General features: G+C 42.5%; 1 protein-coding gene across 2 annotated transcripts in view; it reads right to left on the reverse strand.

Annotated features, from left to right (window-relative positions):
• ABCA1 (ATP binding cassette subfamily A member 1) overlaps positions 1-8215 on the reverse strand; it is a 97576-nt gene extending 89361 nt beyond the window's left edge. For both annotated transcript variants that reach the window (XM_062598928.1, XM_062598927.1), the window contains exon 1: positions 8188-8215. The gene's annotated coding sequence lies outside the window, so the exon portion shown is untranslated. The remainder of the gene's footprint in view (positions 1-8187) is intronic.
• Positions 8216-26861: the final 18646 nt, after the last annotated feature.

A 26861-nucleotide genomic window follows, 5' to 3' on the forward strand; every position in this document is an offset into this window, starting at 1 on the left:
GGTTTGCCTCTCACATCAAAAGTGAACCCCCAGGAAGCACGCTCGGGGCACTGGTTGGCCTGCATTTACCTCTCAAAAATAGGTCACAAGGGACAGTTTCCCAAAGACCTCAAAACTGACTTACAAATTTACTCCATAACTTAAATGGCACTATGATTTCTAAAGTAGTCAGTGCTTACTCAGGTATTTACACACAGCCATATTTTCTGAAATTGTTGGTGTTCAGCAGCTTACCTTGTGACACAGCATGACAAACTATTGGAAATCCTTTCCCAGCTCATGTGGGAGAAATGTCCACTTACCAGAATGACTACAAGAAACAGCTCTCATACTTCTCACACTCGCAGAAGGTTCATTACTGAAAACAAGCACAGCTCCACTGCAGCAAAAGAAGTTATGTTTGCCTGCACCATTACCGAACTGACCCCATTGACGAGAGGCATTCACTTGAGGAAGATGAGCTTCTTAAACGTCAAGTATAATATTCAAGATGAAATCCAGTCATCTATTTTACAAAAGACCCTACTTCCACTGAAAGTTGTGAAATAGATGAAACACTTCAACACTCATTATACTCAGTGTTCCCCCTTCTCAGATGAAAAAGGTGAAAGATTTAGTTCATTCTCTGGGGCAAACAAACAGAAAAAAAGCAAGGTTCCAGAAATCCCAGAAGACTAACTGAACAACTGATTTACTTTATCACAACCAATGTTCAAATATCCAGAGTCCACATGAGCCAATTTTTTTTTTTTTTTTTTTTTTGGCTTTCAAAGAATGAGCTCCTCTCTGCAGTGTAATTTAGAAATAATACAACATTCCTACTGAAATAATAATTGCAACATTTGAGCTCAATTCATGTCATTAGGCTTTGATCCGAGAGCAACTGTAGTATAGTCGATACACAGTCTGCAAAAAGCTGTGTTACACAGCCACTTTTTCCAGCTGATAACACACTCTGTTTAATGACATATCTTTGCAAGTGGGAAAAGGCATGAAGCATCCGACATTGGAAAAGATACTTTTCTGCTTGGCAGCAACCTCCAGGAAGAGGAAGACAACAAGGACATCCAAGAAAGTCATCAACATCATCAGCTCTCGGGAAAAGAAATCCAGGAGCTCCTAGGGAGTTAGACAAGCCAGCTGTACTCTTGAACATCGCCCCCAACTGAGCACACCCTCACCACTTAATCACCGTATCTCTGCAAAGCAACCACAAACCTGACCTAACACAGGTACACTGGCTGGTGCTCTGTGTCCTTACTGCAGAGTGGCTGGACCATCAATCAGCACGACCGTAATACCCTATACATGAAAACCTCTGTGCTATGATGAAGCGCTTCCCTTGGTCTTTGAACGAAACAATTAGCGAGTGAGATGTTATCATTAGTGACATGACTGCAGTTATAGATGATGGGGGGAAGGGCAGAAGGTTTCAAGGTGAAACAGAGTCCTGAAGTGCTTGTGTCTTCTCTTGAGTGAATTCATCATGCCTTGCAGCTTCAGAAGCACCTTACTGTGTTTTTTTTTTTTCTTTTCTTTTTTCAAGGGAATGTCCTCTCCTACATCATCTTGGTTTTTGTAGCTTGCTTTTCATTTTGGGAGAAGACAAAGATACAAACTGTGCCTGGCACAAGATTAAATTACAGTAGGAGATACATGGCTACCTTGTAACATCTAGGGAATCTTTACTGACATTTTTCTCTTGATTTTTACCATCTGGGACAAACATGCCATGCATATGTCCAGTAAAATAAGTAAATAAATAAAATAAATAAAAGCAAACCACCATATGGCTTTATATGACAGGAAACATCCCAGTGGTGCCTTTGCAATTCGCTGGCATAATGAACAAGCTGTTTGTTAAGGCTGATATGAACACAACTGCACTGACGTTAATGCTGTAACATAGGTATAGATAAGAGCAGATGAAACCAAAAGATTCCTAAACTACGCAGAAAATCGTAAGCGAAGAAACAGCCTCTAACACAATGCAAGGAAATGACATTGTCAAAAAAATAAAAAAGCATTCAATGGTAGTATTTGGAGTGGTTGACAAAGAGCAGGGTTTGTTCTTCAAAAGTCTACAGAAGACAGATCAACAAGTGTTTTGCTACCATATTGACCTTCTAACTATATGGATGAAAAAAAATAGAAATCTTCTAAAGCTATTGACAGATGACTAAGTACTTTTGAAAACAGTGTCAACACGAAAAGGAACAAATTTCTGATCAATCTTGGCATTTGATGCAGAGTTCAATAGCCCCTTATCTTTAAAGTTATTCAGGGAAGAATAGGAAAATAACTGGTATACGTGATAAGAAACCAGCCGGAGCACCTGCCACAGCAGGTGTGGCACTGGGCAGCTAGCAGCACGTGCTGCGGAAGTTTCCCCTTTCTGCCTGACCCACAGAGGAACAGTTGCTCCACACACTTTATACTCTTCAGCTGCAGCTGGAGGAATCGGATGCCTAGTGCTGAAGCTTCAGTCCTTAGCATCATCAAGGCAGATGATAGACATGCAAGGCAGGCAAATACATGCACTTAATATCATACATGGGTTGACCTAGAAGAAAAAAGAATGACAAAATCCTGTTCACGTCCTAAGCCACCCCTCATGATGCACAGGGACAGAGCTCTGTTATTTTCAAGGGATCAAGCACAGAGGTGAAGAGCTGCGGTCTACTTAATTTTGACCAAATGACTTGGAAGGGAAAACAATTCAGGTAGGTGTAAAAGTGGCACAAAGCACCAGAAGGGCAACAAGCTTGCAAGATACAAATGTAAGCAGAAGAGATTGGCCAGTTGTTAAGTAATATAGAATCCAAAACCACATGATTACTGTTGAGCTCAGGATATCCTTAATGGTGCTCACTGAAACTCTTCCACTGCAGTCCAAGCATACTCACACAATCTAGCTGATTGCAAATATGCCTGCTGTGGTATAAGATCACAACTGGAGAGAAAGCTGTAGCAGTCTGGAAGATTAAGAGGATGTCACAAGAACAGGGATCGAAGCACTGAAAGACACAGCAATGAACAAAACAAAACAAAACAAAAAAAAGCCAAGTAAAAATACGGATCTGAAGGAATCTGAAAACAATCAGTGTACATGAGATGCTGTCAGTCTGCTAAAAGGAGCAAATCCAGATTTCTCCAGTGATGCTAGAGAAACTCCTATTGTTTTAATTAGGATAAATCTTTCAATGTAGCTTTGTGAGAGCTAGGAAACAAGACAGTATGATTTGTCACTCTGATTTGATAGGGCAAAGAGTTATTAAAATAGCTAAAATATTTCAAAATGAAGAAAAGAAATGACAGAGCATTGTCTTGAAATATTTCATATGCTTTTTCTCTGGTAGAATAAAAAAATAAATTGATCTTCTGTTTTAATTAAGAAATATAAACCCTTTCATTCTAGATTTTGAACTCTGCCTCAAGCACTGCTGCCAGAAAATTTTGTCTGTACTTCTGCACTCACAATGGGTTGGTGCTTTTTTTCTTTTTATTATTTGGAGGATAGAAGTTCTTTAATAAGATAAAGTCCTTTCCACTAACTGTGCTTCTGTTGACAGTCATAGCAGAGAGCCTCTTATGACAGCATGATTAGGACAAGGAGAAGAAACAAAGAAAAGCCAACAATACATCCCTAGAATATCAATATATTTCCCACTGATACATCTCCCAGACAAAAGAAATTTCATTATTTGTTTCTTCTGAAGGCACAACATTTCACCTGCAAAAGCAGAAGCCACATTTGAAAGCTTGGGCCTTGAAACCAGGTTTGCTGACTCTAGCAATGCAGTCAAGGATCTTCAGAAAGATGCATTACAGTGCCGCAGCTGAGAAAGACTGCACTTTCACTCTTGCAGAATGCAAACTTTCATGATCTCACCATTTTGACCACAGTGAAAACAGGTAAGGGAAAAATGGACATGACGTCACCAAGGCAGATGAGTGCAGGTGCTGGAAATCCTGTTTTATTGGTTCTTAGTCCCGCACTTGCCATCCAGACCACTGCTACTCTCCATCTTTCCAAATAGCAGAATTTTGGCTTTTATTAAGCTAATAATCAAGATCATTAATCAGTGTTAATTTTGTTCCCTGCTCCTGGGAACAGTCTTTCCATGGGAAATGCTCCAGGTTGTTTCAAAGAGCCACACAAGGAAAATGGTAACAGGTTTGGGCCATTTCTGCATCTTGTGTGCAACACTGCTTGCCAGCTGTCTGCAAAAAGGGAGGCCAGACCTCTGGAGCGATCTCTGACCTGTGTGGTCAGAGGCTCCGGCTTTGTTTGCTCTTTCCCAAAGAACAACCTTCTTATCTAACCCAAACCAGAACAATCTTGGAAATGCTTCTTTGCTCCCTTTTTTTCCTCCTGTGTAATGCCAATGGTTCCCTAATAAAGTTAATGTAGCACAAACCAATCCCTAATTGAATTAGGCAAAACTCTGCTAAGCAACACTCCTACAGAAAGCAACAGAAGAGAAAAAGGTCTCCTTGCATATTGATTTTCATGCTATTCAAACTGATGTGCATTCTTGTTCTGATCTGTGATCAAGCTCTTCATCTAATAACCCAAAGAATAAAGTTCTCAATGTTCCTGGTTTTCCCCACATACGTTTTCCATCCTACTCCATCTTGTTCTCATCACTTGGGGGCAAGCTCACATGTTTTTGTCCAGTGACAGATGCTAAAAACAACAGGTTTAGCTTTACCCGCACCTTTTGTAGAGAAACTGTCTTAATTGGGGCAGGGGGAAGGAGGGAAGGGCAGAAACTATTTTCAGTACTCTAGTCAGTAGCTTGAATCATAGCAATTCTTTTGAGTTACTCCATATGACTTCTTGTACAACACAGAAGTCTAGGCTATACAGCTACAGAATTTGTGGTATTTTAACCCCTTTTGTTTTGTGGTGACCTTCTCCTGTGTAATACTGCAAGTAGCACCTGGCAATGATACTTCTAAAATATTATTCTTAGTATCACTAACTGCAAATGTGCACAGTAAGTATAGAGAAAAATTTTAAGAGTTCAGGATTCATATTCTCTGCTGGCAGAAAAACACAACAGTCTTGAAGAGAATGAATTTATGCCACATTTAACCTGGAAAAAGTTCACACAGTCTCTAGCTGCCTCTGATGAACCAGGAAAAATATGTCACACAATAAAACAGGGGGTTCTGATCCTCATCTCTCCCACAGCAAGAGTCATCAAGAACGATCACCGTAAAAGAGAACAGAGAAGCAGCGCTGTTGGGTCAGTTGTGCCCTCTAGACTTATTCAGGATGTGGTGTACTGCCCAGCTCATGAGACCTATATAAACACCAAGGATGCTTGCTCCAAGGTTACTTAAAAAAGAAAGCGGTAGTCTTGTTCCCTTTTCTGATCCGTTTCCGTCATCTTTACTCTGGCACCACTGTTCACAAAGCCATACTGAGAAGCTGACCAGAGAACATTAAATAAATAAGTAAATCGGCCAGGAAGAAGAGAGTAGTTTTCAACTGCTTGCTCTGGATCAGAGCGCACGAACACTAGCACCCAGGATAGAGCAGGTAAGGAGAGAAAGAAGAGTAGGCAGTTGGGGGTGGGGAATGAGGCAGGTCCACGACTTCAGCAACAGCCTTCAATTATGTTGGATTAAAATTATGAAGAAACCACACCCCACAAAACATTATCGTGTGTTTCAACACGTGAGCTCAAACAGAAGCAGAGCTGATCACATTCAAGCGCAGATGAGTTCGGGACAGATCTTCTCTCTCCTCTGGTTTTGCAGGTCTGTTAGGTGAACTCACTGGTGAGACATTAGCCTTGCAGGGGTCAAGGCAAGGGAAGACCCTATGTGAACTGCATATAATGTATTCAATTATTGCATGAGGCACTACATGCTCCAGCCCCGAATCTATGTAGAAGGTCCGGAGCTGCTTTCCTCATGTCACTGGAGTTTATTCCTGAATTACAGTGGCCTGTTTTATCTTCACACAGCCGAGGCAGAGCTCAATCATAGGAATACTGGAGAAAAGATTATTTCTAGAACAAAGTCCAAATTTCAGTTTTACCTAATACTTTACCACTCATGGCATTTCTTTCTTCTTTCTTTTTTTTCTTTTTCTTTTTTTTTTTTTTTTTTTTTTTTGTAGTTTAACAATCCACAAGAAGCCACTACTATCTACACTAATCATTATCACATTTGGTACTGGACCAAATCTCTATGTCAATACTAACAAGCAACAACAGTTTTTGAAAATAAATTTGGCATTACAAACAAGGTTTGCCAGCAGTCCTCTGTGCCAAACCCATTCATAGGGGCCTCAGTTTCTCTGGGTGAAAGACCATTGAGCGACTTTCGACAGATCTGCTTGCATTACTGTGCAGCTGTATTTGGACAACACTTGGAGCAGAGATCCAAGATTGCCATGATTTTTGTAAATGCGAAAGTCTTACACATAGCTGCACTTGAGGTGTCTCCCTCCCCCCCCCAAACACACAAGTATCATGTGGGAAAAGGAACTTCACTAATTTATTAAGGGAAAGTTACTGTGAATGTTGGGGCTATGCTGCCTGGGCTGATTATTACATACTAATACTAGAAGGGAGCTATTCTAACCTCTTGCAATCCAGAGGTGAGCAAATGTCCCCCCAGAACACCTGCACTAACCACAAAAGGAGTGATTTATTAACTTTTAAAGTTAGAAATACATCTCTCTAAAAGTTCCATTTAAATTCTATCACACATCTCTTGTTTTCCAGGCTACAACACTTATCGACAACTTGGAAAGAGCTACTTTTTAGTTTTCATCATGTTCAATCCTACTGAAGCAGAATTATATGGCAAGCAAGATGTCATTAGTGGAGGCACCAGATCTTGCCCTTAGTTGTCCCAAGCATACCAGATACAGACTGTATAGCACCACACTTACATATCTTAAAATTCCAGTTAACGCGACTTGTAATGAGCCACCAACAGTATTACTATCCGTCACATCTGTAACATGGTGAACAGCCAAAAATGGTACCTGTTTAGCTGAGCAGCCTGCAGGGGCATCACAGAATCACACAAAGATTTGTATGCTTTGGGAAGGTCTCATCATAAACAGCCATTTCCACTCGTTCAAAAGCAACAATGTGCCACCAGGGCCGGACACAAAAAGCAGTCGCATTGAATGCTTATTATCATAACCTCCTTTCACAATTAAGTAAGATTGCTCAATTAAAAAAGCCTTAAGACAGCTAGCTTGACATCTGCTGTTACTGGATCATCACCAGGATAGGGCTGCTCCCTGTTGTATAAACACTGACACATTTTCAAAGGCCACCTATTCACTGAATTTTAATGTATCAATCCATATCAACACTCTCCAGCGCACTCCCTCTCCTGGCGCCGATCTAGCTATGGATGTAAGCACACGCTTGAATCTCCCCGGCTTCAGTAAGGTCTAGTCCAACACACTAAAGATTAACTTTGATCAGCCGAGGAAGTTTATTTATACGCAGCCTTAAAGTCTAAAAGAAGAAAACGATCCTAACCCCGGGGAGAGGCGAGGGGTTAATGCTTTAAATCAGGCACAACAACACTTTTAGCAGGAGCTGCTAATCCAGCCCCGCTTTCCCTCGACGCGCTCAAAGCACCTGGGGCAGCTGCACATCTCCGACACGGGGCAGCAAGGAGAGACGGTCCAAGCGGCCGGGGACCGGCCACCGCGCGGCACTTCAGGCCGCGGCTGCCGCACGCCGCGGCGGCTCCCGCCCCGCAGCGGGGGCCGCTGCCCGCAGCGCCGGCTCCGCGCGCCCCCGCGGGCCCCGCGCGCGCGTGGGAACCGTCCCGTTATCGGCGCCGGGCGGCCGCCGCCGCGCAGAGCCGCCCCGCGCCAGCGCCGCCCCGCGCAGCAACGTGGTTCGCTCGAGATAAAGCGAAAGGGAGCAAAATTAAAATAAATAAATAAATAAATAAAAGGAAAAGAAAAGAAGAAAGGGAAAAAAGCGCACGCCAGCACCACCCCGCCGCTGCCGTGCGGCGTTAGACGGCACCGCAGAAACTTGCTTTTTTATTATCATTATTTTTATTTTCCCTTTTCCTGCCTCCGCCCCGGCTTCGCTCGCTTTTCCCCCGACGGAGGATGAGCGGAGCGGGACGGCGGCGAGCGGATCCCGGCCGCCTCCCGGCCGCCCCCCGGCCGCCGCCGCCGCCTACCTCCGCGCCGCGCGCCGCGGCGGCGGCCACCGCACTCCGCGCCGCGCTGCTCCGCGCCGCTCCGCGCCCCGCGCCGCGCCGCGCCGCTCCGCTCGCGGCCCCGGCCCCGCTGCCGCCGCCCGCGCCCGCAGCGCCTCTTATAGCGCGTCGCGGGGCGGCGGCGGCGGCGCCCGCCCCTTCCCGGCCGCGCCGCCGAGCGCCCTCCCCGCCGCCGCCGCGGCCCCTCGCCCCCCGCCGCTCACGAACTTCTTCTTTCCAAGAATTCGCAACTTATTTTCAAAGCTTCCCAGCGCGCACGGCGATTTGCTCCGCGTGCGAGATACGCGTGATACACCTGGCGGCGTTGCTTTCGCTGCCTGAGAAATGGCTTGTGTTCCCCAGCTTGCTGAGCGGGTGTTAAATCCCCTCGCGTGGGTCGGGGTGTCGCGGCGCCCTGCCACCCCGCACGGGCTGCTCCCCCAGGGACGCGTCAGCCGTCACACACCCCCTTTGAAGACCTGTGCTTCACGCGTGGCGGGAGCGCACGGAAACACTGCAGCGCAATCTGCCGAGGCACAGCAGTGCACTGGCAATGCGTAAAACGGAGTATGAATCAAAACACGTAACGTACAAAGACCAGGCAATGCTTAAGTTACAGTTCCCGTTACAGATATAATGCATCACCACAGCTCATCTGCAGTGAAGTCTATGGTGTTACTGTGCATATTATTAGTGTGTTGCCTTAATATGAGCAATCTGGATGATACATGATTACCAAGGGAACCATACCTTCTAGTTTCCTGACTTGTATTTCAGTTCTCATCATCTATCACCATTGTATTTCCTTGAGAAGCAAAGAAATACAAATACTTGGAAGTAAACTCCGAAGAGCTCAGAGTGATTGTGATTTGAAATAAAACTATCCACTAGTGTTTCACAGCACCAAATATTCAAATTAGAACACCCTTCTGCTCTGAATAAAAGCTGAAACATTCATTTCAGCAGTGACCCAAGCTCCTTCCCCTGACACCGCCTCCTGGAGGGGCACAGGGCTGGACAAAACACAAAGATTCAGGCTCCAATCCCAGTTTCACCAGTGCAGCTGCTCCTTAACTCCATTCTCTTAAGTGGACCCATTTTGTTTGTACATTCATCTGGTTGTAAATCTGAAATAAAAGTTGGGTCTGTAATGTACAAATGCAGCTGTGTTTGTTTTCACCATATACCATAGCTTCCAATCTTTACACATTTTCAAACATTTATTGGATCATAATTCTAAACTGTAAAATAAATAATTCCAGCACAGACGTGGTGGCCTGACATCAATGAGAACAAGTGCTAAACGAATACCAAAGAGCAGACACTGCTAACAGTGTCCTCTTAAACCAGATTCCTCCGTCTAAGGAAAGTGTTTTTTTTTAAACAGTATCAGCAGAAGGGTAGAGTTTTTACATTCTGGAACTGGTGTCTGTGTCAACTGTTAAAGCATTTGAACAACTTCTTCCAAGAAAGCAACCAATATACTGCTGTTCATAAGAAAAAAATAGAGTATTTGATTCAGTTTGTGCTGCTAAAATGCTTGCAGGATGGTGGGACCCATCCTTGTGTATCAGTGGATAGCATTTTCCAGCTTTTCCATTTTCTTGATTGGTTGAGAGTGGCATCGGGTCACTGACAGACAAGCCATGCCAAATGAAATGAAAAGGATGACACATAAAGGTCCAGTGACTAGTCTGTGCACACAGTGAGCATATAGCCAGACCAGGAATAGGCTCCAGGTATCGCAGTCTCCTACACTGACTGTATTTATATTGGGGCGGTTGAGTTTTCAGAGTGGATGAGCATATGCAGCTCCCAGAGATTTCTCAGAGAAATTTTCACTTTCCAAGGCTTAAATGCACAGCAAGCATTATGTCAAATCTTTGTGTGCTGTGGAGAAGGAAGGTTTGCTGGGTTTGTCATTGGCAAAACAGTCTTGACTTTGGGATACTTTTTAAATTTATTGCTAATTAACACAAAATTTTAGTTACTGGTTCATGTACTAAGCAAAAAAAAAAAAAAAAAAAAAAGAAAAAAGAAAGAATGAAATATATAGGAGAACATCTTTCCACTCCTTTCCTCAGGCTCAGCTTGCATCAAATACCTCTCTTCCACCTTTCCTGGCCTCAGCTTCTCTTGCTTTGGAAGTATGTTCTGCCCACATCATCCCAGTTCCTACAGTGAGGTGACCAGTGGTACAGGACATTGCAGTCAGCCCACGACGATTTCTTTATGCCAGTTCTTGTTTCTTAGACATTTTCCTTCTCCGGTCTTTCCTTCTTACTGCTCCTGTGCTCCACTGTGGGTCCCCAAGGCCACAGCCCCTCGACAATGTCCCTGCTCTGGCATGGGGACCACACGGGCTGCGGCTCCCTCAGCAACGTCCCTCCTCTGGTGTGGAGCACCTCCTCACCAGAGCATGTCCCCATCCATGTTCCCCACAATGGCCCCTTCCATGTTATTCCTCCACTTCCTCCTCCATTTTCCCCTCTCATGTCTTTTGACACATTTTCTCACATGTCCCCTCCTGTGTCTCCTGCCCCTGGCAGGTACCACTCCCTTCTCACACACATTTTGGCAGAGGCGCCATGTGCTCCTTTGAGGGGTTGAAGTTTTGGCACGCAAGGGTTTGTTTTCGTTTGCTTCAGCACTGCATGGCACTGGCTGTGACTGGCACAGGGCAATTCATGGCCTCTCACGCTTGGCACCCCTGCAGCCATGCCACCACAACCCTGCCATTTACACCCAGGACACAGGTCCCATCACATGCACTGTCGCTTCAGCCGTGATCTGTCTTTCTTCTCCAAGGATCAGTCTTCTCTCTCACCTGATGGTCTCATTATGTCTTCCTTTTTTTGCAAGTACAGAACATGCAACCCATGTTGTGTTCACTGTACGCAAGGGAGGAGCTACAGAACTGCGAAGGGAATGTAACTGCTCCAGAGGGTTATACTGTGAAGTCAGAGAAAATGCAAATTCCTCACAGAATAGATGCTATTTACTGGCATGAAGGGGTGGAACTAAAAACTGGAAAGCAGACTGCGTTCCTGTGGAGGAGGAGGTGATTTTTTCCATACTGAAACTTCCAGAAGGCAAAAGATACCATTACTGAGCCTGCTAGACCAGCAGCTCATAACATCAGGATACAGGAGAAGATGGTAAGGGTGGCCAGTCACAGCAAGAGATGCCTTGGTATAAAAGGAGAAGTTTTAGCACACTAAGATTTCAGCAGTAAAGAGAACAACAGTTTAATACACCTTTTGCAGTCATCTACTGAGATGAAGTATTTCATCTGGAAATACAAAAGCTTTTTAACTCCAGGTGACCTAGTTTGAACTCAGTTCAGGAAGTAAGGAAGATAATCAGATTAGTAAAATTTTTATTCAGGAAATTGCCTTTCAAACAGCTTTGCTCACCTCTTTTCTATTTCTTGACAGTTCTGCAGCACAGACACAGCTTCAAGGTTCTTCACTGCTGTGTTTTGGGGTACACTCTGAAGGTTAACCAGCACTGCAAGCATTTGCTCTGCTGTTTTTCACTCTCCCTTGATTTGCAATATCTGAGTCAGCTGATGGTGACAGTTTTCATAAGGTGTTCCTGGAAGGAGCTTCCCAACTTTTAATAAGAAATAATTGTTTTCCTATTATTTTATAGCCACATAAGCTCTCACTTAGCATTTTATCTTCAGTTTGTATTTCCTAACATGGGAGTTAGTTACATCAGCCTGATTTACAACCCAGCAAGTACAAATAGCTGAATTAGGTTGTTTACTGCAGCCTGACAGACTTTTTTTTTTTTCATACTTCTATTTACAGAAAAACAGATACAGGTAGTTGCTCTTTAAAGACAGTGTTCCACTTGGAGAGGAAGAGGAGCACTGACCATGGTCTCATGACCCCTGTGTTGTCCACTGCTCCCTTTGGTGGGTGAGCTTTGAAGTGCTTAGCTGTGGAAGCGAGTTTGAAACCTGTGAGATAAAAAGCAAATCACGATTTGAGCAGTATGGGTAATGTGTCTTAGCATAACACATCTCATGTTTTGAGAAGTGTGATTTAAGAGCCATCTCTTGTGAGGGTCAGTCGACAAATGACTGCTGTTATCATTATTGTAAGAAGAGATGCTACCACCACAACATAGCGTTGTCATTTCTCACAAATACTTAACATTAAATACAACCACCCACAAAATTCTATCTACAATTAACTATATACAGTAAGGTGGTGTGATGCTCACTGTTAACAAAATTACAATGTTTTATAAGTAAAATATATATGCAGTCAAATCCTTAGCTGGTAAAAATTCTTTGACTTTGCCAGAAGTAAATTTACTTTCACCGCCATGGAGGTAACCTATAGTTTAGAAAAGTAAAGAAAAATACATAGAGTTGCCAACTAAAATACTGGAAGTTTATGTAAGGTAGCAATTCTAAATTTTATAGTAAGGTTCTTCCTTTTTCAGGCTCTCCAGAGGTATATTTTGTAATGGAATGCAGCATGTACATATTTTTGTACTAAAGTTTCCCCTGCCTCTGTGCAATCAATTATCCACCTTTTAAAAGTTAGCCGAGACCAAGACTTCTTCATAAACATTTCAACATGCACTCTATATACATTGCCAGATGACTTTTTTAGGGATAGGCTGGCCTGCACAAGCCAGAATTTCTATGCAATCAATGTAATTGAGTGGGTAGCTATGGAGAATATAAAAGTTCAATGTGAACAAATCCCATGCTTTTAAAAGAAGTTCTGTACTTCATCTCTAATGAACAGTATTTTTACTAATAACATCCTTAGTGCATGGAACAAGGAAGCAAAACTTCAACATGAAACAGAAGTGAAGTTCAGTAGAATCTGGTCAAAGAAAGGCACATAAAAGGATGCAATGCGGTTTTATCCAAACCTCGTTTAGGCATTGATGGTCAAATCTTCTCCAGTGTAAAATGGAGTACACTGGATATAAATTCCACCAACCTAGACCTTGAGATGTAAGTTATAATGGTCAGTTCCCAGCATTTCCTTGTGGCCAGGCAAATGCCTTTTTTTTCATCTGTTGCAGCCCTCTGGCATCTCAAACAAGAGTTTAGGAGAGATTAAACCTTGTCTGTGTAAAATTCTTACTCAACCAGTGGCCATCAAAGTCCATATGATTTTTGCTTGAGTAAGGACTCCTGATTTGGACCCATTATAATGAAAGCTTCTGCTCTTTACATAGGAAGCATATATTTGAGTAGCTCCATTCAGTCAGCAGAGATGTGCTTGGGAAATAGGATGCATAAGCTGGCAGTGCCCCTCTGAACTTAACTCTAGGTAAGACAGTCCCTGAAGACCTGTAGCCCCCAGCATTCAGCACATATCTTAGTGACAGCTAGTTTTAGGAGGTGGTGTCTTTCCTTCACCAGATAATGACACTCAAGTAGGGAAGGAAGCTTGCTGTTAGGTGGCTGAAACCAGCTCATAAACTAGAAGAGGCAGAAGAGGACTATATATGTATCATCACCACGTGGCCTGGTTCAGCACCAGTGCGGTCAGGGGCCACCGCACCGAGGAGAGCATGTTGTCCCTCACCTTAAATCTTAATGAAGAGCTGCACCCAGGAAATACAACCCTCAGACTGAGGAAACAAGGAAGTTTTATTTATTTAGTATCTCTGCAGCATATGGGCCAGCAAGCCCCATGGCCTCCACCCCAGCAAGCTGTGCCTACAGGCTCTCCAGCCTTGCAGCAGCTTCTCCCAGCTCACTCCATGCCCATTCAAACCTCCACCGTGGGGCTGGAAGAGTGCCACAGTCCTAGTCCTTCAGACAACATCTCTGCCTCTACCAGAGGGGAGGATGCAGGAGCCTTGCCTGCTGCAAGGTATCATGCCCTTAAAGAAAGAATAGCCTTATTTTTTCTCAGAACCATTTCCTCCTCTTTTCCCACATCTGCTTCTGAGCTCATGGCTACCTCACAGTCCTGAGCCTGTGACTGTCCACACCATCCTGCAAGGACTCATTTTTTAGGAGGCAAGACACACCTCTTCTATATGTCCTTTTCTGAGAGTGACTGTTGCAAAAGATAGGATTGGAACTAGGTTTTGCTTTTGTTCTTTTCATCCAGGCACAGAGGCATCTTCTGTTCCTCTGGCAGAAGTCTCTCAGCTCCTGCGCAATTGCTTTTTTAACACTGGGAAGTGGCCAGGGGTAGACATCCTCTCCAGAGGGTCCACAGTAGACACCTTCAGTCATTTGAACTTTGGGGTTTTTTTGCATTTCTGCAATGCTAGTTGAATATCACGTTAATGATGTCCTATATCCCTGCCACTTTCAAAATGGTCAACATGCCTGCAGTGCCTTTATGGCTATGTTTTCGGATCCTGGGCTTCCTTGTATGTCCAGACAAACTCACACTGCAGAATGAAAATCTCTATTCAAATTCAAATTCTTTTCAGAGTTGCTCAGAATTGCCACTTCCACACTTGCTTTTAGACAGTGCAATCTGGTCTGTATATTTCCTCCTGTCTTCCTCACACGAGACTGAGTGCAGCTCAGTGTGGGGGTTGCTTTGTGCTCTGCTTATACATAAGAAAATAACAGCTTTTAAGTTTCATCCACTGCTGTATTATCCCCCTGTGAAATAGCTTCATTGTCTGAAAGTTTCCAGCTCTTTTATCAAAGAGAGCAGGTCTGACCCCTACATTCTCTAGCTACTTGCAGCCATCTGGGGCTGGATCTGGGGCTTAGACAACTTGCTCTGTAGACACAGTCCCTGTCTTGCCTCTGAGATGGGCCAGTTCCAGCTCCTGCTCCTGCTCATTTGTTCTGAAGAACAGGCATCTCTCCATGCCTGTTGACTGTCTCCTCTGCATCTGCTGCAAAAGGAGATAGCTAAATTTAATTGTCTTTCATGTGCCCCCACACCTTAGACTAATGCCATTGCTGCAAATGGTTTTTTACTTGCTTTAAGTGTTGGTGCCAGAGGCTGTGCAGTAATTGGTTAAGATAACAACAGTTTATTTCCACAGAAATAAACTATTACATTTCCATGGAAGCTTCAGTATTTAAGCCATGCTATTTCTTAACATTGCTAGACAGTTTTCTGACTTATTCCCACATGGTGTGCCCAAGAGTGAAATGCTGTTCCTTTATTGCCCAGCCCTCAAACTCCCTTACCTCAGTGTCCAGATCATTCCTCTCCTTCCAGAGAGGTTCTCTGGACTCTTCTCCCTTTAGCTTAAATGATCTCTTTCCCACTTCAGTGTTGCTGCTTCAGCAATTCCCACCTACCCCAGGAGCAAGAGGAATTCAACATTTTGGGGGCACTCTACTCTTCAAGAACAACACAGTCAACCTCCTCTCTCTCCCTGGGTCTTTACGTACTCATTCATTTGGTGGAGAACACCAACAAACAGCAATCCTTCTTCTGATGAAGTCATATCTCTTACACTGAAGGTTGCAGAAAGTAGGTTACTTCTTAGTTTGAGGAGGAAATTTACCCTTCTTCACCTGGCTTCTGGTCATACTAGACAGACTTTCCATAAAAATTATAAATGTCAGGGCTTCTTCCTTCTTGCATTAGCTGTTTCCTCCATTCCTCAGACCTCACAGTATCCCACAACCATACAGGAATTAGCTAGCTTTACAGACTCCACTACTTTAAAAAGGAAAAAATACACTCCTGTCATTTTTTCCCCAAGTCAGGTTCTTCTGCATTAGACCCTTCTTTGGCAACCAATAAAACAGTGGTATTTCCCTGAGAAAAGCAATGTTTTCAGCATTATCCCAATGGAATTACGGCATAATAAGATATTTAACTTTGTTGTTTTTCTTGATAGCTGTAAAACCTTGTCCACTTTCTTACTGAGCATTGAGGAAAGTATCTTAATAGGATTCCTATATCTGATGGCCTCTGTCATATGGCCTTCAACTCTAAGCTGCCCATAAATGTGTCTTTCATATATTTCTAAAGGAAGATGTAATTCAGAGCAATGTTTTTCGAGCAAAGTTTCCAGGCCTCCTTTTCACTGACTTGTGGTCTAGTGCATTATTGTAGCCTATCAGAAGAAAATTTGTAATGCAACTGATTCCCAGCAGCCAACATGAAATTCGTAATAGTTGTCAGAAGAGCTGTATCAGAAAGCACAGGAAAACTGATGTGCTGAAAATTAAAAGGAGGAGAAACATTGTAAATATGGAAGACAAGTTTAATTCATATGCTATCATTTCAAACTTTTTCAAAGCTAGCCACATAATCAACAGGCATTTTAGGTTTTGGTAGGCTGTATTTTCTTCATTAAAATCAATGGAATGTAACCTTGCCATATGCTTGTGATATGGATGTCAGAAACAATATTACCTCATATGAAGTTATGATCAGGAAAACTATATAGGAAACCTATCTAATCCCATTTCTGTAAAAAATCATGTTTTTCTATTAGAACTTGTAGTATTCAGACTACACATGTCATGCTAAGCATAGGCTACGTCAGTGTTCATATGCTATTTTTTAGGGCATTTGGTTCTGGTCACTTTCAGAGATGAACTAGTTGGGCTTCAAGTCTCATCTATCCAGAAGAATTGTATTCCTTTTAACACAAACTGGGCCAATTAACTGTTGCATTACTCCAGTAGCTCACCTTCAAATCTAGAGTTTCTCCACAGAGCATTCTTCATAGTGAATCACATTATTCTTCATTTTCCTTTCCCTACTCTGTTATCGCTTCTTGGTCTTAAAAGGCCAAGAAGAAATATGAATGTCTGTTAACTCACAGAAATGATCTCATTTATCATACATGTTTATCATCAACAAATTCATTCCACAGAAGAACCTGAGTCTTCTTCATCAGGTTCAATCTGTTATGGACCATGTTCAGTGTGTTTATCTCTGATACGCAGAGATTCTGTGCAATCCACTTGCATGATCTTCAGTCTCTCCATTGCATCAAGGTAAAGCTGTTTACTGAATTTAGAAAGTAAACTAAGGCCAGACTTTAAAAGCTGCCTGCCTGTTTTAGTGCCCAGTGAAAGGGGAAGTGGCTGTTCCTGCTTCTGAAGCAGCTTAAAAGAATCCACTCAAAGAGAGAGGTGCAGAATTTCACTCTTAGTCTCCAAGACTGGTTTTAAGATACTTGGGCTTTGCATTTAGGGTTAATTTTCCTAGGTTGTTTTCATTTTTAGTGAATGATCCAAGTCAAACTTTCACAGATGAGTACCTTCAAAGCTGCCAAGAACCTCCAGAATTTCACTGAGACATATGCAGCAGCTGATCTGGAGCCACAGTATCTTACCTGTTTTCATCTTTTACTTCTAAACACCGAGCACAATGATTAGGGTGCTGTTCAAAGGTAATATTAATGATCTGCTTATACATATTCCAGTGTTCATGACAAATGCACCTCTGATGGCAGAAAGCTTATGCAAAACTCCTGTGCAATTACAGTTTAGACATATCAGGAGTGAGTAGAGTCCTGAGATATATGCAAGTAACATATTGCATAAAGAAAGTAATAAGGTGCCCTGGATGGATTTCTGCATCTGAGATCTTTGTAGCAATATTAATGAAGTAGCTGGATGGTATTACACCTGGCAAATCTCAGCACAGAGAGAAACAAGGCTGTAGAGCTTACTGGGAAATTCATTGCGGATTTTCTCTTCTCAGAATTGGCCTTCAAAAATAGGAGGTTTCCTATCAAAATAAAATGAAAAAAATCTAAAGTTTACAAAATAAAACTTAAACTTAAAAGTTACTACCTTCTTTGTTCCTTCTTTCCCTTGTCCTTGTAGCTACCGTTTCAACGGAAGTAAAAAGCAGCAAAAAGCTAGAAGAAAAACTAGAAAAGAAGGTAAGAGAGCAAACAAACAAGAAGTACTTCTGGCAGTTTTTTCAGTTTTGTACCACCCAGAAATTTGAGTGTTCAGGGAATAATTATCAATGTTTTGATCAGTTTTGTCTGACTGAAAGCTTGTTGCACATAGACAAATAAAAACAGCAGAGATTGTGGATCCACCCTGATCCTGCCTACACAAAAACCAACTCCTTCCAGAGAAAAAGAAATCTTCTTCTTTATCTTTTTTTCTTGGGGTGGTGGTGGTGCTGGTGGGGAACCATTCTTCAAGGATCAGTGAGCATCCTCTCAGCATTAAGCAGCTTAGTTGCTCTTCCCCTAGAGCAGGTGGGTCCCTGAAGGCTACAACTTGCCAGTGAATAGTGGCAAAAAGTGGGACTCCACCTAGGTCTGTGCTGTATCTTTACACTGATACAGCTTCAATTCCCTCACTGTCTTAACCTATGGCAGTTTTTTTAACAAAGTATCCTGGGAAAGTTTGGTCAGCTGTTCTGTTAGGAGAAGTGTAAGTTTAGCTCATTCTACCTTGGAATAACAGGGTAGAAAAAATGACATCTTGAGAGATCTTCTCACCGCATTTTTTTCATGTTGCTGTCCCTGCAAATGAATGGAGACTAGCTTGAAAATACACCTTCACGCAGCTGCGTCACAAAAATACTCAGCAGTACATACTGCAATGTTCTGCCATGGGGGAAGCTTGAGGAGGTGTAAGACTAATTACAGAACCACAGGAAGCCCCATTCTCACAGCAAAGTGTAGGGTAAAAATTCCCATTATGCTGCTGTACTGCTTAGAGGAAGACCAGAATTGAGGAATTTTGGGTCACCTGCTCCTGTTGCATAGTGTTAGCTATTTTGGAAATGTCAGTCTAGAGTTACTGCCAGTACTTTCACCACCACCCGAGTTTTATAAAAGCCTCTGCATTTCAGGTTTCAAAACCCTCCAGCAGCACAGGAGTTACTGGCTCCCCTAACAACTGCAGCAGACTCTGGAGACTTGAATGACTCACTGCTGTTCAGAGGTATCCAACATCTGATGCTCTTTCTGTTCGACAGCTTACCTGCCACAGACAAAAAATGTTTGAAGCATGAGATCTATATGCTCGGAATTAGCAATTAATAGAAGTTGAAAAGTTGCTATTAACAACCCTCCCCCCCCCAAAAAAATTGTGTTTTACACAGTTGCTTGCATCGTGTTTTTATAACAGATCTTCATCACTGACAAATTTCGCCACATGTATCTAAGATTTGAGAATGTGTGGGCCAGCATACCCATACCATTTGCTAAGGAAAACTCTGGTGACACTCACTAAAGAAAAGCAAGGGTGAATTTATGAAAAACAGCAACAAAACTCCAGTTTTGGCCTATTTCTTCAAATAGCAACAGTCATATATTTTGCTCTTAACTACATATTCCCCTACACACAGTTACCATAATTGTCCATGCAAATTTTGCATGCACTTAGCTTACCCACACATTTCTGAGACTAACAAAACCTGATTCTTCTAGCTTTTTGTTCTGGGATTGATTTGCAGACAGTTTTTGTGTTCGCATCTTTTCACTTGCACTCCCTGGCGTTTCCTCGATGGAGGCTGCCAGCAGCTCAGCTTTGTCTTGCTGTTAATATTCTGTGGAGTTGTGGCAGCAGCAGTACATAGCAGATGGCAGGCCTTTTTCCTTTCTTTAAGCAGTATAAACTGACTTAGAGCTGTGGGTCACCATGAAGTAGAGGCTACATGCAACAGTACATCCAAATAATGGTATAGGAGAGAGTAGGACTGCGAAGCAATACATAGTGTGACCCCACTTCTGACATTTTCACAAATCACTGTCACTCACTTTTGATTCAAGCTCCTCCCCACTGCTCTTGACCAGATGATTGATTATGCTAATGCAGTGCAGACTAACTGCAGTCAAAACCTTGTTGCCAAAACTTTCATATAAACACATATATTATATATAAAATACATATATATGTATGTAGAATATATAAAAACACATATATTATGAAGTAACAGAGAGTCCACAGTCCTAGACAGGGCTAAATCAATGCTCACCTCTTCCAGGAAGTCAGTGCAATAAACAGGTGTTGGCAAAGTGTTGTTGTTTGATTTCAGACCTCTCATATAATCTTACATCAAGATAGCAGCACTTTCTGCTAGTTGGAAATTCCAGTTTGATTAGCTTTAATAATGCTACTGTTTTGTATGAAGTAACATTACAGAACTAGAGCTCCAATGCACAAATTAAATGAAAAGCATTTTCAAACTCTTTTTGAGCCATTCAATGTGAAAAGCGTCCTTCTACCACATGTGAGTAATATGCAAATCCTGTACACCACCAGCTCAGCTGTAAGTCAAAATTAAAGATACAATAGTGTAATTCTCTTTCTCTTCATAATTCTCAGTATAATTCTCTTTCTCTGGGTCATAGTTAGACTGCAACCAAAGGAAAAAAACTTCATTATACAATTAACTAAGCAAGTCCATAACTAAAAAATCTTTCATAGCAAAGTTTATGCTTTTTTAACTCTCACAAGATTAATTAATTATTCATAAATTAATGAGCTTTAAACAAATGGATGAATTCTCATCTGTTGGTGTTAATGCATCTCCACAAATTCCAGAAGCATGAAAATCATCAAACATGCAATGATCTCTCACTTTCAAACAACAGCTTACAGAGTTAGATTCTCTGATAGAACAAACCAGGATTGAATGCATTCAGTTAAGCTACACCAGTGCAGACCAGCACAAAAGCCTAGCTCATACCTACTGGGATTTTTACTTTTCCAAGTCAGAAGAATTGCTGAATTGTTAGGACATGCTGCAAATATGTCTAATTACTGGAAGCATCCATCTTCATAGACCATCACATCATCAGGTTAAACATGACATGACACATGGAAATTAATTCTTAGCAAGGAAGAAAGTGAATTTACAGCTGAGTATGATTACTTCTCATGTGCAGTGTGCATGAAGTAAGCTTCTCTATGGTCAAATCTTGAGCAAATACCTGCACAGGAATGATTCAGAGATGGAAGAGCTAGTGAAATGCAGGTCAATCTTACAAGAACTGGTAAAGAGATATATGCTTAATTGTAATCTTTTTTTTTTCTTTTCAGTGATGTTAAATCTTTGTTTACAAAAAGTACTAGCTGATGAAAACAGCTAGAAGAAAACCACAACATTCTTGCAAAATTATGGTTATTATCCAGAGTAATCTATTCTGGATATTTCTTTGTAGCTTGCCAAACAGATAACCTTGATGGCTAGAAGTTTTAACTACTGAGCAACCTGGGAAAAGGCCTTGACTGTTACAGAATCACAGAAGGGTTGAGGTGGGAAGGGAACTCTGGAGATTGTCTAGTCCATCCCCTCCTCCTCAAGCCGGGTCACCTAGAGCATATTGCACAGGATCACATCCAGGCAGGTTTGGAATATCTCCAGATTCAAGCAGACTCCAAAACCTCCCTGGGCAACCTGTGCCAGTGCTCCATCACTCCCACAGTGAAGAGATAACCCCTCACGTTCAGGCAGAACTTCCTGTGCTTCAGTTTCTGCCCATTGCCTCTTGTCCTGTCACAAGGGACAACTGAAAAGTTTGTCCCTGTCCCCTTGACACCCTCCCTTCAGGTACTTGCACACATTGATAAGATCCCCCCTCAGTCTTCTCTTCCCCAGGCTGAACAGGCCCAGCTCTCGCAGACGTTCCTCATAGGGCAGGTGCTCCAGCCCTCTGATCATCCTCATAGCCCTATGCTGGACTCTGTCCAGTAGCTCCATGTCTCTCTTGTCCAGTAGCTCCATGTCTCTCTTGTCCTGGGGAGCCCAGAACTGGACACAGGACTCGAGATGAGGCCTCCCCAGGGCTGAGGAGAGGGGCCCTCTCGACCTGCTGGCAACACTCTTCCCAATGCACCCCAGGAGCCCACTGGCCTTCCTGGCCACAAGGGCACATTGCTGCCTCATGCATTATATTGCACACGCATGCACATGCATGCACGCACACACACACACACACACAGAGCTACATGGGAAAATGTGTTTGAGGAAACTCAAGCACTTGAATCTCCAGAATTAAAGCTATCTTCATTCATACATACATGCTGTGAAGCTCTTTTGCTACAGTCTAACGTAATTTTTTCCCCCACATTCTATGCACAGGAAGGACAATATTTGCCCAGGATAGGCATTTTTTTGTTTTTTTGTGTGAGCCTGAGCCACCTCTACTAAACAGTATTTGAGCCTTTTTTGAGGAGGGAAATAGGAGTTTCTACATCACCGTGAATAGTTCACAGAAATATGTTAATTTCTCTTCAGAAACATCCTAGAAGAAGAACAAGGCAGATAGCAAATTAAAATCTAAAATAACAGCTGTTTCTGAGTGTCTGATCTGAGCTCCAGAAAGCCTGAATGTTCAGTGCACTTTTACATATTTCATAGTTTGTGCATTTTAAAGTTCTTTCGTATGCAAAGACCCCTGAAGTAACTATGACTCAGTTGCATCTGACAACAGTCAGAATTTGTGTAAGTCTTGCCTTACCCAGCTGAGTACTTTTAATAGAAACATTCCCAAAAACTCAAGCTGAGATCAATGCCAGTTGCAGGAAATTTCAGCCCAGGCTACTAAATCATGGGAAAGCTATAGGATTTAAGATTACAGCCTCACCTTGGAAAGTATCAGATTATGAGAGATATAAATAGGGCTACCTGTGATTTTTGGCAACATCAAATTACTTAATCCAATAGGCAAGCCCCCTGCTGAAATAAAAACTCTGTAAATAACATGCAGGTTACTAGATAATGCTGTACGCAGCATTGTTAGTTATCAGCAGAAGTCTCGCTTTTAACCCAAACACTGAAATAGCTCCTGAGGCCTACAGGCACTGTTTCACACCTTACCTGGAGAGAACATTTCTCCAAGTTTATCTCAACACTGATACTGTAGCAACATTTTCCTCTCCTATTACAATTATTCATTCCTGGAAAAGGGCTCTTCACTGCTACAAACAACTTAGGCACAGGAAGGGGGCTAAGCTCCAAGGCTGTTTAGGTGAAGGATATAGCTTTGGCTACGTTTCCTCAGCAGCCTAAGGCACTGCAGGGTGCAGTGGTCCTGTCTCTCCACGTCCCTTCTACCAGTGGTTGCACCCCTTGTGGAGCTGCATCACTGCATTAAGCCAGTGCAACCTAGTAGTAGTTGGTAGTAGTAGTGGTGGCGGTGGAGTTTCCCAGATGTTTGGAGTATGTGCTGGTAAGCACAGGGCCAAGGCAAAAGGAGTGGAAATACCCTGGCAGGAGAAAAGGAGAGGCTCAGTGAGAGAGGCCAGGCACAAGGAGCAAGGGGCTCCGATGACTGCAACACTTGTTGTGGTACAGGCAGTGGGGCAGAAGAACAACGGTGAGGGACTGAGCGCAGGGTCCCGCCACCACGCCACGGCAATACACACCAAACCTAGACCAATCTGAACAGCCATTGCCCCAAGTTTGCACCGGTTTAATTAAACTGCTACAGAAATTATTACACCTCTAGGTACATTGATAAATTTTCATCTGTAGATCAGGCCTTTGGACTCCTGATTGCGATTGCCAGCAGAGACACTGTTTCTCACTGTGATTAAAAATGATGAAGAATTTTTGCCAGGCAGGGTCTTCCTAGCCACTGGGGATTCACTGTTCATTTCCTGTTACTCAGGCAGCTGTTAACAGAACAATCACATTTTCAAAGAAAAATGAAATTTTCCTCATGTTTCCTTTTTCCTTTTTTTCTTTTCCTTTTCTATACTCTGCTGCAAAATCCCCTACTATTTTGTCCTTCTGTTCCATAAAACTCCCTGATCTCAGGAATCCTTTGCCTCCCCAGCGATCTTTTCCTACTGGTCTGGTCCTTCCCCTTTTATATCCAGCTGTGGTATTCTCCCTCTCAGCTCTTCTTTTCTCTGTCCAATTTGACGTACCATTCTGGCTTCTTTGCTTGTCATCTCATCCTTAATGACTTGGGACTGGCTAAGCAAGACAACTAAACCTTCCCGAAACAAGGCTGCAGAGCAAGACCTGTTCTAAGTGGGAAGGTGCTCGTCTGGAGACATGGCAGCGTAGGTTGAGGATGTCTCACTCCCAGTCGTAGGAAAGTTCAGTTGCAGAGAAACCATAGAATGAGGTTATTAGGCTATGAGTATTTTACATCAGCATAAACTTTGGCTTCACTCATTTGGCCATTGCGTTCCCATCACAAGTCAGGGGTCTAATCTATACTTCCATTGCTAGAGAAACTGCTGAAGTAGACAGTTAGAGATAGTTACAAAGCACTTTTAATTACACCAGTCCTATTTTGGGGTATAGACAGGCCTCAATTATTACTTTTTTAAACCAAAATTGGCAATCATACAGACAATTGCCTGACAGCTTCAAAGTATGAAGAGTTGTGCAATTTTAAAAAAGAAAATTTTATAAGCAGATTACACAAGGAGCTCCCTTCCTAAGTGATCAGTAAGCAATGAAATATACTGCTTCGGATTTAGTTGCCAACCCTATGCTGCAACTTACACAAATTCTTATAGCCCCAATTACTGAGTTCCTGTGATCCTGAGATTTTGACATGAATTTAGATGCAAGAAGGTTGTTTGAAGAAACTCTCTGGAACCATTCACAGAACATCTGATTTCTCCTGCCAGGAAAGCCTTGCACCTGTAAAGCTCCATGACCAGGGCAGGTCCATTAATACTGTGTAAAAGGATAGGCTTATAGCCTTTACAGAGAAGATCCTCATGTCCTCCTTCCTCCAGGAAAAAACAATAAACAACCCTCTTTGGACAGGCTAAACAGAGGAAAACTAGAAGTAATGTGAGGAGTGGCTTTTAAGGCAACTTACAGGAAGTAACAAAGAAATGGAAGTACATCCCTTTCATTTGATATGCAATTGCCCAGCTAAGCCTCAGGCAAGGCCACTGTTTCTGCCGGTAGAGTAGACATGCACCAAGAGGCCTCCACAAAATCCTTCCCTTTTCTACTCTCTAGGAAACAGATTTGCCTTGTGTTCTGCATAAAGCCAAAAATTACTTACGTTTAGAGCACCTCTACATCTCAGAGATTACTCCAACTATTTTTATGCGTTACTTGAGATCACAGATGTATACAGTCCATCAGCCAAACCCAGACTCCTTGCACTCATTTGCGCTGGGGTTCATACCTTGGTGTCAGGCCTAGAAAAATCTACATACTGCATCCCTCTTTGACATTAACACATAAAAGAGTCTGCCTAGCCTTGCCCTGCATCTTGCATCTGGACTGTACAGAGCACTCAGGATTCATGTGTCGTATAAAGAGATAATGTAAAGACGGGAATGCTGTGTGTATTCTCTTTGATGCCAATTAGGTAAAAAAAAAAAAAAAAAAAAAAAAGGAAAAGGGAAAAAGGGGGGAAGGTACATTAAGCCCACAAATCTTAAAAAATCAAATGGTATTTCTGAGGTATGGGTGTTTTCTCTCCTTTACACCTATCCAATATCTCCTTGTAGAACAGCTGGAATGATGCAACCTCCTTGTAAGACATGGAAAGTCATCATACGTTTGCAGCTGAGCCACAGTGATGGAGCTCAGGCCAGCAAAGGGACAGCTGGAGGGTGCTTGATTCTGCCTGTATCAGACTGCAGGCTCTGGGACGAATGCAAAGAATAGGGGCTCTGAGTCTGAGGGACAACTCCAGGGCAGGTTACTGGAAAATGAGATTTTAATATTTGTGTTTCTATTATCTTACTTGTTTACTCATTTATGAATATCCCATCATAGGCACTGAAATTTTCTTCAGCTTTACACTAAAATGGCAGATTTGCAATTTTCAATGGAAATTAGAAGTTCTGTCATAAAAAATATTACTTTCATAGGGAGAAAAAAAAATCAGTCTTTTCTGAAATAGTTCCAACTCCTAGATAGCTGCATTTATTGTCTGTACACTAATTAGTCTCCTCAAGCAGCTAGCCACAATAGGTGGGGTTGTAAAGCCAGGTCTCAGGCGCAAGAAGTCAGCTTTAAGTTATTGCTAACAGGTAATTACATATACAAAAAGGAAAACCGTGCTTCTTTTAAACAGAAAGAAGTGTTATTTACGTAGTGCCTAGAGCATGTTACAAGCTCTGAAGTGAAAATGAAATAAGAAGCATGTGATGTAAAACAATAATCCTACTCCGTAGGATTGAAGAACTGCAATAAAAAATTACCTTGTTTACTTCCCAGGTGCACGGTTGGGCTCCACGTTTGTTTCACCACTGAACTAACTATGTGTTTTTAAACTGCCACGCTGTAGGGATTTTGTTTGTTTGTTTTCTTTCACTCTTAAACCTCTCAATTCCTCAGCCATAGATCAGGAAGAGATTACTGAGTTCAGCACAGCTCTTGAAGTCAGTGAGTTACTTCAGCAATAGGAGGGCTTTTGTTCAGAGTCCAAGAGCGCTCAGACGCAGTGTAGGTCTGTAAGCTGCAAGGAATAGCTCGTGCCAGCAAATTCAGCTTGTTCATTGTGCTCATCAATGTGTGTTACAGCTGGAAAGCACAGAAGTAACAGTAGAATTAAATTTTTAAAAAGTAAGGTATTGCACCATCATAGTCAAGCTTCTGCTGCTCATTGCTATTTCGGACCTGTTTAGTGCTCTGCTGACAAACGAAGAACAAACCGGGCACACCAACAAGACATGGCTTGGAAACCCCACTCTTGCAATTAAATGTATGTGGACAGCACGCTTGTGAGTTGCTGAGAACCTAAAGAGAATTTAAAGGGAGTTCAGTTGAGAAAAATAGCCAGATTTCTCACAGAGAGAAAGAAGTAGTCACCCTTTA

This window comes from Rhea pennata, chromosome Z (assembly GCF_028389875.1).
Source record: "Rhea pennata isolate bPtePen1 chromosome Z, bPtePen1.pri, whole genome shotgun sequence".
Classification (NCBI taxonomy): domain Eukaryota; kingdom Metazoa; phylum Chordata; class Aves; order Rheiformes; family Rheidae; genus Rhea; species Rhea pennata.